The sequence below is a fragment of the Rhinopithecus roxellana genome, unplaced genomic scaffold (assembly GCF_007565055.1).
Source record: "Rhinopithecus roxellana isolate Shanxi Qingling unplaced genomic scaffold, ASM756505v1 contig3516, whole genome shotgun sequence".
NCBI lineage: Eukaryota > Metazoa > Chordata > Mammalia > Primates > Cercopithecidae > Rhinopithecus > Rhinopithecus roxellana.
In genome coordinates this window covers 7,087-19,829 of record NW_022142548.1, presented here as the reverse complement: position 1 = coordinate 19,829, position 12,743 = coordinate 7,087, and the positions used below count along the sequence as shown (strand labels likewise).

Here is a 12,743-nt window from a genome sequence, read left to right as displayed (position 1 = left end):
GTCTTGTTTTTGGTATCATACAGTATGTAGTCTTTTCAGACTGGCTTCTTTCACTTAGCAAGGTTCCTCCATGTCTTTTTGCAGCTTGATAGCTCATTTCTTCCTGTAACTGAATATTCCACTTTATGGCTGTACCACCATTTGTTTATCCATTCATCTATTGAAGGACATTTTAGTTGCTTCCATTTTTTGGCAATTACGAATAAAGCTTCAATAAACATTCACATGCAGGCTTTTGTGTGGACATGTTTTCAAATCTTTTGAGTAAATACCAAGAGCGCAATTGCTGGAGCATGTGGTAAGAGTATGTTTAGTAGTGTAAGAAACCTCCAAACTGCCTTCCAAAGTGGCTGTACCATTTTGCATTTCCACCAGCAATAAGTGAGTTTCTGTTACTCCACATCCTTGCTAACATTTGGTGTTGCCCATGGTGCATTTTAGCCAATCTCATGGATTTGCAGTGGTATCTCATTGTTCTTTTGCTGATAAATGCTTTAATTTGACTCTGCAGCAAAGGAAAAGCAATGATTTGTTTGCCAATTTCATGGTGCAAATACCTCTACCATGTGAATGTAAATTGATACAGCTATTATGCAAAATAGTATGGAGGTTCCTCAAAAAGTTAAAAACTACCATACGATCCAGCAATTTCACTTCATGGTATATATCCAAAGGAAATCAAATCACTGTCTCAAAGAGATATCTGCATTCCCATGTTCATTGCAGCATGTTTTACAATAGCCAAAGTATGAAAGCAACCTAAGTGTCCTTTGATGGATGAATGGATAAAGAAAATGTGATATCTATACACAATGGAATATTGTTCAGTCTTTAAAAAGAAGGATATCCTACCATTGGGAAAAAACATGAATGAACCTTGAGGTCGTTATGCTAAGTGAAATAAGCCAGACACAAAAAGACACATAGGGAATGATCTCACTTACATATGGAAAGTTTCAAAAAGCCAAACTCATGGAAACAGACAATAGAACAGTGGTTACCAAGGGCTGAGGCTTGGGGAAACTGGGAAGATGTTGGTCAAAGTGTACAAACTTGCAATTATAAGATGAGTAAGTTCTGGAGTCACCTTCCTGACAGCAGGGTGACTATCCTATAGTCAATAATAATGTATTGTATACTTGAAATTCACTAAGAGAGTAGATCTTAAGTATTGTATTTCTATTACAAAGAAAAATGGTTACAATATATGGTGATGGATGGGTTAACTACCCTGACTGTGGTAATCATTTTACAAGGTATACATATATCAAATCATTACATTATACACCTTAAATATATACAATTTTTATTTGTATATATGTCAATTAGATATATAGATGTCAATTATATATCGATGTCAATTATATATGTATATATTATCTACGTGTGTGTGTATATATATACACACACACACGTATTGTTAATTGTACCTCAATGAAGCTGGAAAAATATACATAAATTTTTTAAATTTCCACCATGGCCAATTTCAAGCAACCACAGTGATGTCACTGATGCACAGTTGGGAAGAGATGCTTCCAGTTGGCTGTCATGAGGGGGTGTGAGCTACCCCAGCTCACCACTGCCTACGCAAACGCTCAGCACAGAGAGTAGCCTGTCATTCTCCACAAACCCTCCTGGCATCTTCTTAATGTCATGAATCGAATGACTTTTCTAGGTATCTTTAGACAGGATGACCAGTACTTGATGAAAGATTGATTTCCTGGGACCCAGAGTAGGGAAACCATGTAAGCAGCTTCCCACACAGAACCAAGGTTGAACTGAGCTAATTTCTGTCTTAATGACAAGGATGCCAATGGTGGCAGGTGGGTATCTGGCAGTCACTGAGCCACTCCCATCGATGCATTGGTGCTACAACAGGTCTCCCAAGCTCTAAAATGGTATGTCAGCAAGACCCTGCCACCCTATCCCTTTCCCCTCTGTCATTCATCTCCTTCTAAAGAGAGCTATTTGGGGGAATCTCCTAGTTACCTCTTCTTCCTCACCTTTCCTCATGTCTCTTGCTTTAGATAAGGAATTGAGCTGGTGCCATTTGACATAGATAGAGATAGAGATAGAGAAAACTGAGATAGAGAAATACTGATCTAGAAGGTATGGAAAGATCCCAGCCCTGCTGTCCTACAATTGTCCTGGGGCCAGCCTCTTTGTCTGCATAGCCAACGGGGATTCTACAGCTTCCAAGAGGACATCTGACACAGCTGTTAAGCTTTCTGAAATGAAAAAAAAAAAAAAGATGTACACACACAGGATTAGCTTTTTAAACCCTCCATGAGCATTCAATTATGTAACCGATCACTGTCTTCCTAGACCTTCCTTCTTAGTCATCAATAATCAGAGTTGGTAATGATTCTTCAAATATTTCATGTTCAGTAGTTATTCGATTAAAGTTAAATTTTGCCTTTTTATGTGAGATTATGCTTTGCAGTGTGACCAAATGAAACTGGGATCCACAAGAATGAAGCAGGTGCAGCCAGGGCATCAAAGCAGAGGGTGCAGGCAGCACTCCCAGGTCGTGTGCCCAGTCCTGTCACCTCAGCCCTCAATCCCCTGGCAAAGGGGGGAAGCTTTAGTACAATTAGCAGACAGGATTAAGAGGGGTGATCATCCCCCATAAGTGAAGCAGTTTATCCAAAAGGAAAACAGCTCCCCTCAGCCCTGCAGGCCCAGCCAGTGGCCTGCTCCCACAAGTATCCCCTGCCTGTCCTCAGCACCCTGCATCAAGCCCAAGTCTGGCCTTGGGCAGATTGTGCAACCCCTAAGAGATTTGTTTCCTCACCTGTTACCTGAGACCGCTCGTCCTTCATGATGGACAGGTGGTCTGGCTCACAGGGAACAGCCATAGGCTGGAGACAGGCAATGGGGAATCTAAAACCAGTCTTGTCATCATTGGTGCCATGTGACCTTGACTGAGCAAAGCACTGCACTTGAACCTGTTTCTCTCTCCCTACTAAATAGGGATGAGGAAGAAGATGATGATGATGACAATGGCAATGATGGCCTAGGAGGTTACAAGATGTCCATTGTAACTTCCTAGTACACAAATACCCAGTTAAACCTGATCTGAGCCCCAATTTCTTGCCCCATGAGAGTCCAAAGACCTCCTCACAATGTCTGTGAATTCTGCTGCTTACCCACTTATGACTCTCCCACCTCCAGGTAGCTCATTTGTGCATCTACTTCTGTGCTGCCCCACTTCAATCCAAATGTCACTCCAACCCCTGGTTACTACGAAAAACTCACATGCAAACACCTTGTGAATTCAGAGAAACTGAATATAGGGAGGTGGTCATGGGGTGTGGTCGCTTCAGGCACCTCACAGCCTTTCTGCCTCATTTTTCCTCTCCCTGAAACCTCTGCAGAATCAAGCACAAGCCCTCCCCTGCCATGCTGGGCATTCCAGCCATGTCCACGTCCTCCTGAACTTTCAGCTTCTGTTCCAAAGCACAGATCAAAGGATTTCCCCAACAAATCAGCTTTCTCCTTCTAAGGGAAATGCTGGCACATAAACTTTTCTCCACTTTGTCACGGTTAGAATGACTAATATGAATGCATTTTGTTTATAGGGTACTTCAGAAGCCATCTCATCCAATTCTCATAGCAACCTGGTGAGCTGAGATTCTAGAGAGGGAGATACTGAGGCTCAGAGATATTACGTGATCAACAGTGAACACCTAAGAAAGGGTGGAGTCCGAGTTCAGAGCTGATCTGACTCCAAAGTCCACGCCTTTCCTTCTCCCACCTGCCCCTTTGTTTCCACTGCTAAAGATCCCCTCAGGACTGCCTGGATGAACACCTGCTCCCTGGAAGACATCAGGAAACCACACTCTCCCTGCCACGAGGGTAGAAAACTCTTCTGCACCACCCATTCCCCTCTGCTCAGATTCTTCAGCTGTGGGAGGGAAAGCCTTGTTCTCTGACCACCAAAGAAGGAGCACAGCCTTCCAGAGGTCTTTCTCAAGACCGGCAGGAGACAGGCAGCTAAGCATGGAATTCTGGATGGGAGGGTGAGAGGGAGAGATGTGCTGTCTGGCTTTTCTCCCTCCCCATGCTACCCCACTGGTTCCTGAGCACAAGCATCATATCTAAGCCCTGGCTTATGTGTGCAACAGAGAGAGAGCGAGAGATGGAAAAGGGACAGCAGAGAGGATGGTGTGGGGTCAAGTCCGAGTGAGGACGTAGAGAGAGAGCAAGACACAGAAAAAGGCAAGAGGAGAGGAAGGCGTGGAGTCAAGTCCGAGTGAGGACGTAAAGAGAGGGAGACACAGAAAAGGAACAGCGGAGAGGAAGGCGTGGAGTCAAGTCCGAGTGAGGATGTAGACAGAGAGCAAGAGATGGGAAAGGGACAGCAGAGAGGAAGGCATGGAGTCAAGTCCGAGTGAGGACTCAGAGAGAGAGCAAGACATAGAAAAGGGACAGCGGAGAGGAAGGCATGGAGTCAAGTCCGAGTGAGGATGCAGAGAGAGAGCAAGACACAGAAAAGGGACAGCGGAGAGGAAGGCGTGGAGTCAAGTTTGAGTGAGGACGCAGACAGAGAGCGAGAGATGGAAAAGGGACAGTGGAGAGGAAGGCATCGGGTCAAGTCCGAGTGAGGATGCAGAGAGAGAGCAAGACACAGAAAAGGGACAGCGGACAGGAAGGCGTGGAGTCAAGTTCCAGTGAGGATGTAGAGATGCAGTTCAGGGCCAGACCAAAGGGGACATTCATAACAGGACGGAAGCAGAGAACCTGTAAGTGCATATTTGATGTAAAACTGCTGTCGATCGGGCACCGTGGCTCATGCCTGTAATCCCAGTACTTTGGGAGGTCGAGGCGGGTGGATCACCTGAGGTCAGGAGTTTGAGACCAGCCTGACCAACATGGAGAAACCCCGTCTCTACTAAAAATATAAAAAATTAGCCGGGTGTGGTGACACACACCTGTAATCCCAGCTTCTCTGGAGGCTAAGACAATCGTTTAAAATTTGCCCACCTTCCCAAATGCATCATCCTATGTAACAGCACTTTCGCTCTTTCACTCCATTCTACACATGAACAATAGCACATAACAAGTTAACAGAAAATACCATGCTAAAACAGCTAGCTCCCCTTCAATTTCAAGTAGAAAACTTATAAACACTGTCTCCACACTTTTGGAATATGGTCAAGGGTCAATAAGAAAATTTAAAATATTATGCTTAGGGCAGGCATGGTGGTTCACATCTGTAATCCCAGCAATTTGGCAGGCCGAGGTGGGCTGATCACTTGAGGATAGGATTCAAAACTAGTGAAACCCCATGGCTACTGAAAATACAAGAAAATTAGCTGGGCATGGTGGTGCATGCCTGTAATCCCAGCTACTCGGGAGGCTGAGGCATTAGAATAGCTTAAACTGGGGAGATGGAGGTTGCAGTGAGCCGAGATGGTGCCACTGCACTACAACCTGGGCCACAGAGTGAGACTCTTAGACATATATATATATATATACACACACACACACACACACACACACACACACACACACACACACACATATATATATTTTTTAATATATTTGGTTGGCCAGGCTGGTCTTGAACTCCTGACCTCAGGTGATCTGCCTGCCTCTGTCTCCCAAAGTGCTGGGATTACAGGCTTGAGCCACTGCACCCGGCCTCAAAGTCTTAATTCTTATAGCAACAAAATGCTATAGCACCACAGTGAATTTTAAGTACTCACTATCCTCAAAACGAATACAACAAATGAATTTATTAACGAGAGTATGGATTTGAAAACTTATTTAATAAACACTAAATGAAAGCCAATATTACAATACTGTTTTGTTTTGAAAAGAGAGTCCCAAATAGTAAAATATTTTGATCTAACTGGGAACACAGCCACATATTCATATGTGCAAATACTAACCTGTGCCCCAAGCACTGCAACCAAGGAGCTACAAAAAATATTAAATGTGTTTCCATATATATATTATGCTTAAGATTTTCTAGCTTACAGCCTTCCCTCGGGATACACAGTTGTGTCAATATAATTATGTTTTATTCAATTCCCTATCCCAGTGCTTCCGCCAACATGTCTCAACCACACTATCAGTCCTCACATACTAAGGTCTCTTCCAACTAGCTTTACTACAGAGAACTGAAACATATGTGAAAGAGGGAAGCAATTCTGAATAAAAACAAAATTCTGAATTCTGAGCCAGAGGAAGAGAGAATATAAGAAATGGGTTAATTTCAATACAAAACTCTTACCATGTTCCAGGAAGAATTAAGGCTACTTATGTATAGAAATACTTTTCTTTACACAATAGAAATATTCTTGAAAAAGTTCAGATTAAGTCATGGTTGAAATACACTGTGGTAACAACTTACAGGAAACCTGAGAAATAATTGGTACTCTCCTTCTCCACATACCTATTGCATATGTGTGTGTCTACATAAAACAAGTGTTCTCAAAGTAATATCTATCCTTAATAGAACAGGTTTAAGTTCTCATTTATATAAATTTGAAAAGCAGAATAGTAAAATCATATTCATACAGGAGGGAATACAAGATTACTCTCGGTCTTCTGAATCATATTCTCCCACAACTCTCTGAGAGATCTGCTAAATCAAATAGTGATCGCTTCATAAAAAAAATATAATTATTATTATTATTATTTTGAGAGAGTCTCACTCTGTTGCCCAGGCTGGAGTACAGTGGTGTGATCTCAGGTCACTGCAAGCTCCACCTCCCAGGTTCACGCCACTCTCCTGCCTTAGCCTCCCTAGTAGCTGGGACTACAGGCACCTGCCACCACACTGGGCTAATTTTTTTGTATTTTTTTTAGTAGAGACGGGGTTTCACCGTGTTGGCCAGGATGGTCTCGATCTCCTGACCTCATGATCCACCCGCCTCGGCCTCCAAAAGTGCTGGGATTACAGGCGTGAGCCACCGCTCCCAGCCAAAATATATTCTTAAAAACCTGAGTGACAGATATGTGGCTGACACGTAACATTTTATAAGTAAACTTAGTATCTATTTAATTTACAAAAGATGAGAGAATAACTTTCTCATGAAAAACTGTCTGTTCCCAGGTCAGCTGTATTAACAAAATTCATATTTATATGTCTCAGACAAAAAGTCCATATGACTGTCCTTTTGGTCCACATCTGTACTTTGGTACATAAGATCATTCTCAAGATTGAATTCACAAAGCCTGCCTACTGAAGATCAATTTACTTACCCCAGCAAGACATTATTCCAGTGCAGCCAATATAATCAACTGAGAGACATACAATTTTTTTCAGCAGCTTCTCCAAATATTCTGTAACAGGAAAGATATTCAGAATGTAAGTTAGTTTCACTCTCTGCTACCAACCAACACACATCTGAAAGTGAAAGATTAAAGATCAAAAATAGTCTTCTATTTTATCTCCCAGATTATACTATACTTAAATCTATTATTTCTGATTTTATCCTAAACCTCATAAAAACTAAATTCTCCGGCAAACAGAAATGACATTTACTAGTGTCTGCCATTAACCTTGTAACAGTAAAAGATAGTGTTTTGGTTCATGCTTTAAAAATATGTAGGATTTAGACACACATGTAGATCTGTACCAGCATCTTGAATTGCGGATTTAAGTATACTTTTATGCCACAAAATAATCAGTCTTAATTCTTTTTTTTTTTTTTTTTTTTTGAGGCAGAGTCTTGCTCTGTCACCAGGCTGGAGTGCAGTGGTGTGATTTCGCTCACTGTAACCTCCCCCTCCCAGGTTCAAGTAAGTCTCCTGCCTCAGCCTCCCAAATAGCTGGGATTATAGTCACATGCCACCACACATGGCTACTTTTTGTATTTTTTCAGTAGAGATGGGGTTTTGCCAGGTTGGCCAGTCTGGTCTTGAACTCCTGACCTCAGGTGGTCTGCCTGCCTCTGTCTCCCAAAGTGCTGGGATTACAGGCTTGAGCCACTGCACCCGGCCTCAAAGTCTTAATTCTTATAGCAACAAAATGTTATAGCACCACAGTGAATTTTAAGTACTCACTATCCTCAAAACGAATACAACAAATGAATTTATTAACGAGAGTATGGATTTGAAAACTTATTTAATAAACACTAAATGAAAGCCAATATTACAATACTGTTTTGTTTTGAAAAGAGAGTCCCAAATAGTAAAATATTTTGATCTAACTGGGAACACAGCCACATATTCATATGTGCAAATACTAACCTGTGCCCCACGCACTGCAACCAAGGAGCTACAAAAAATATTAAATATCTTTCCATAAATCTCTTGACATATTTATAAATGGTCCTGCTTTGGGGGAAAATATTAATTTTTCCATAAAGAAGGTAAATGATTTTCTACACCTCCAGTTTATTAGTTGTGTAAGTTTAGGGTATTGTCTAAGCAACTTTCTTAAAAGGAAACACACCATGGATGATGTGAACAAAAAAGTTCACCACCACGTGTTCTCACTCATACGGGGAAGCTAAAGAGAGTAAACAGTAGAACAGAGGATACTAGAAGATGGGTAGGGTGGGGAGAATAGGGGTGGGAAGAGATTTGTTAAAGGATACAGAAATACAGCTTGATAGGAAGAGTAAGTCTTAGTGTCCTGTACTACTGTAAAATGACTACATTAACATTATATAGCTAACATTATACAGTTTCAAATAACAAGAGAACACTGAATATTCCCAACACAAAGAAATGATAAATGTTGACATGATTGCTCTGCTAATTACCCTAGTGGGATCACTATGCATTTTATGTATTGAAACATCAATATGTACCCATCAACATGTACAATTATTGTATGTCAATTAAAAATAAAACAAGAGAAAAGTGCCTAAAATATGGGAATAAGGCAAAAAGGTAACTTCACATCTTTTCAATGTCATACTAGAACATTATCTAACAAACCTAACGACCATCTCAAAAAAAAAGGGAACGGGAATGATCTTTACAATCTACAATCAGAAGTTTTTTCCAACTCAATACAAAGAAATACAAACGGGGATTATAAATGCAGGCTGGGCATGGTTGCTCACGCCTGTAATCCCAGCACTTTGGGAGGCCGAGACAGGCAGATCACCTAAGATTAGGAGTTCGAGACCAGCCTGGCCAGCATGGTGAAACCTCATCTCTACTAAAAATACAAAAAATTAGCCACGCATACAGTTAGCCATATAGGTGGCACAATTAACCATACAGGCGGCACATGCCTGTAATCCCTCCCAGCTACTGGGGAGCCTGAGGCAGGAGAATCACTTGAACTCAGGAGGTAGAGGTTGCAGTGAGCTGAGATTGTGTCACTGCACTCCAGCCTGGGTGACAGAATGAGACCCTGTCTATCAATCATTCATACATACATACATACATGCTAAAGACCGGCAGAGAGTTCTGAGTTAATTAAGAAAAATCCAGATCAGTTGCCATGAACTGAGTATATTAGTTTGGAACAGCTTAGAATGGAGATGTTAAATAGGAATTGAGAGAAAGGAAGGGATCACTTGAGAGAGACAAAAGATGTTAGATGTTCAAAGGTACAGAGGGAGAACAGTTGAGTGCTCTTAAGTCTAGGAAATGTCAACAGATTTTAGAAAATGGGAAGAAGAAAGAAATTATAGCTTTTAACAGTGGAATTATTTGATGAAATTGGCATTTGAGAAAAACTGTTTCAACAACAGGCTCTCTACTACAGAATCTGTCACAGGTTACAGGAGGAAGAAAAAACACATTAATAACTTCATAAAAATCAATCCACATTTTAGGGCGATGAGATCGTATTTTATTTATTATTTACTTAGGGTTGGGACAATCGTATGTAAATTCACATAAATGCTAAAGAAAAATACGTATAATAGGTATAATAGATTACCGTGGTCAAAATACTGGAAAAGGAGATAGGGTCACAAATAAGAAATGTTTCTAAAGGGACATAATAAATTAAAATGAAAGTTATGGTTACTAGTGCTCACTCAATCTAAAATCCAGCTGATCAAAAATTCGAAAAAAACGTAAAAAAGGTTACCTGTGCTCATAAACAAAATAAGATTGTTACATCCAAAGTCCACAGAAAATCACTTTCCATACTTCAAAATATGCTGTTCTAAACTTTTTAACGAAAAACAAAATGTCCCGACCTGCAGGACAGTCGAACGGACCCTGGAAGGGGGAGTGGGAATGGAGGAGACAAGAAAACACGAGAAATGGAGACAAGACAAATAGCCTGATCAAGTCTCGTTTAATAATGGTGGTGCGATGCCTTATATAGGCTGGCAGAGGAAGAGGTTGGGCCAAGGCGGTGACAGGAGGCTGGGTTTACTCAAATTACAATTGCGCATGCGCCGTGAGTTTGTAATTTTCCCGGGCGCGGGATTGTGCCTGCGCCGTAGGCTGCATATCTTCCTGGGCGCAAAAATGTTTGCGCGCGCGCGGGAAAGGTTGGCGCGCGCGGGAAAAGTCTGCGCTCGGGAACAGTTTAGGCGCGCACGGGAAAAGCTTTAGGCGCGCGCGGGAACAATTTATAATAAAGAACCCGGAAATGTGCCATCTTGTCTCCGCTTTGCGGAAATCAAGCAACAGAGGTCAGCTAATTCCGGGCCTCATGGCTCCGGACAACAAAAGAAAGCAAATTCTCCAAAACACAGTAACCCAAATACTCACCATATTGTTAATATTACTTAAGATAGCAGTGTGTAGCCGGGCGACGAGGCGGGCGCCTGTAGTCCCAGCTACTCGGGAGGCTGAGACAGGAGAATGGCGTGAACCCGGGAGGCGGAGCTTGCAGTGAGCTGAGAGCCGGCCACTGCACTCCAGCCTGGGCGGCAGAGCAAGACTCCGTCTCAAAAAAAAAAAAAAAAAAAAAAAAAAGATAGCAGTGTGGCCACTTATAACCAAAGAAAATTTGTATTTGGAAGTACTGATTCGACATTCCTTGCTGTGCTCAGTACTTACTTTGGTATGTGTGTTCTGCTGTCCTGTTTTTATTGGAAGCTGGAAAAAAAAAAAAAACACATTAGGAGTTTATCCTTGAAAACAACTATAAATAACTTACTTCCCACTGAAACTCAAGACATCTTAGGAAAATTTTATCAACCACAGATACCTATATTTGCATCCCAATCTCTGATTTTCAATATATGATAGCATTTATTACAGCAAATCTTAAACTCTTTGGAAACTTCCATTTTTGCAGCTTTTTTTCCGGAAGTCATAAATCTCTATCTACAAAATTAAATCCTTTACCCAGTACTATATAAGAAGAAATTATGCCTCACAGAATTAGAGCTATTTCCTTGTGGCTAAAAATTCTTTCAGAGAATGTCTGCAATAAAATGTGTGCAACAATTTCCCTTACACATTGAACTCAAACATTAAAACAAAAACAGATCAGCTGGGTGTGGTGGCTCACGCCTGTTATCCCAGCACTTTGGGAGGCCGAGACAGGCGGGTCACGAGGTCAGGAGATCGAGACCACCCTGGTTAACACGGTGAAACCCCGTCTCTACTAAAAATACAGAAAAAAAAAATTAGCCAGGCGTGTTGGTGGGTGCCTGTAGTCCCAGCTTCCCAGCTACTCAGGAGGCTGAGGCAGGAGAATGCGGTGAACCCGGGAGGTGGAGCTTGCAGTGAGCCAAGATCACGCCACTGCACTCCAGCCTGGGTGAGAGATTAAGACTCCGTTTCAAAAAAAAGAAAAAAAAAAAAAAACAGATCAAGAAAATCTATGCCCTAGACCTCTAGTGAATAATGGCAAACAATTGTTGTTTGTTTAGAAACAAGAACAAACTATAAAACCTGGAAAAACACACAGTAAGACTGACTCAGTAAGATAAGCACCCTCAGCTACAAGATTGAAGGGATAACAGAACACAAATAGGTAAATCCCATGAGAAAAAAAAATTCTTTGAGAAGATCACATTTACATTTCTCTGGGAATGAGTTAAGTTCCACTGTCTAGAATTTCACCTCTGTTCTGCTCAAAAATAGTATTCTGTATTTAAAGCATCACGGACATACTTACTGTTAATATTAAATCCTGCTAATGCTAACAAAGAAACCTAGCAAGATTCCTCTGTGAAAAAAACAAACCTGAATACAACTTTCTCTCTTTTTTTTTTTTTTTTTTTTTTTTGTGAGACGGAGTCTCACTCTGTCCACCAGGCTGGAGTGCAGTGGCGCGATCTCGGCTCACGGCAAGCTCCGCCTCCTGGGTTCACGCCATTCTCCCGCCTCAGCCTCCCTAGTAGCTGGGACTACAGGTGCCCGCCACTGCGCCCGGCTAATTTTTTGTAGTTTTAGTAGAGACGGGGTTTCACCGTGGTCTCGATCTCCTGACCTTGTGATCCGCCCGCCTCGACCTCCCAAAGTGCTGGGATTACAGGCGTGAGCCACCGCGCCCCGCAACTTTCTCATTTTTAACATAGTACCACTAAAGATGGGAAGAGACCAAGGGGCATGACCAAGTTTGTTAGGTCAGTAAATAGACAATTAATTTGATAGTAAAGAAATATTAAGCCGGGCGCGGTGGCTCACGCCTGTAATCCCAGCACTTTGGGAGGCCGAGGCGGGCGGATCACGAGGTCAGGAGATCAAGACCATCCTGGCTAACACGGTGAAACCCTGTCTGTACTAAAAATACAAAAAATTAGCTGGGCGTGGTTGTGGGCACTTGTAGTCCCAGCTACTAGGGAGGCTGAGGCAAGAGAATGGCGTGAACCCAGAGGCAGAGCTTGCAGTGAGCAGAGATCACACCACTG

At 42.0% G+C, this 12,743-nt stretch overlaps 1 long non-coding RNA gene across 1 annotated transcript; it reads right to left on the bottom strand.

Moving 5' to 3' along the window:
- Positions 1-881: 881 nt before the first annotated feature.
- LOC115895886 lies at positions 882-10,981 on the bottom strand. Its single transcript, XR_004055962.1, has 3 exons — positions 10,939-10,981; positions 7,216-7,296; positions 882-2,228 (listed from the first exon to the last, which is right to left on the bottom strand). It is a non-coding gene; the product is annotated as an uncharacterized LOC115895886 (long non-coding RNA).
- Positions 10,982-12,743: the final 1,762 nt, after the last annotated feature.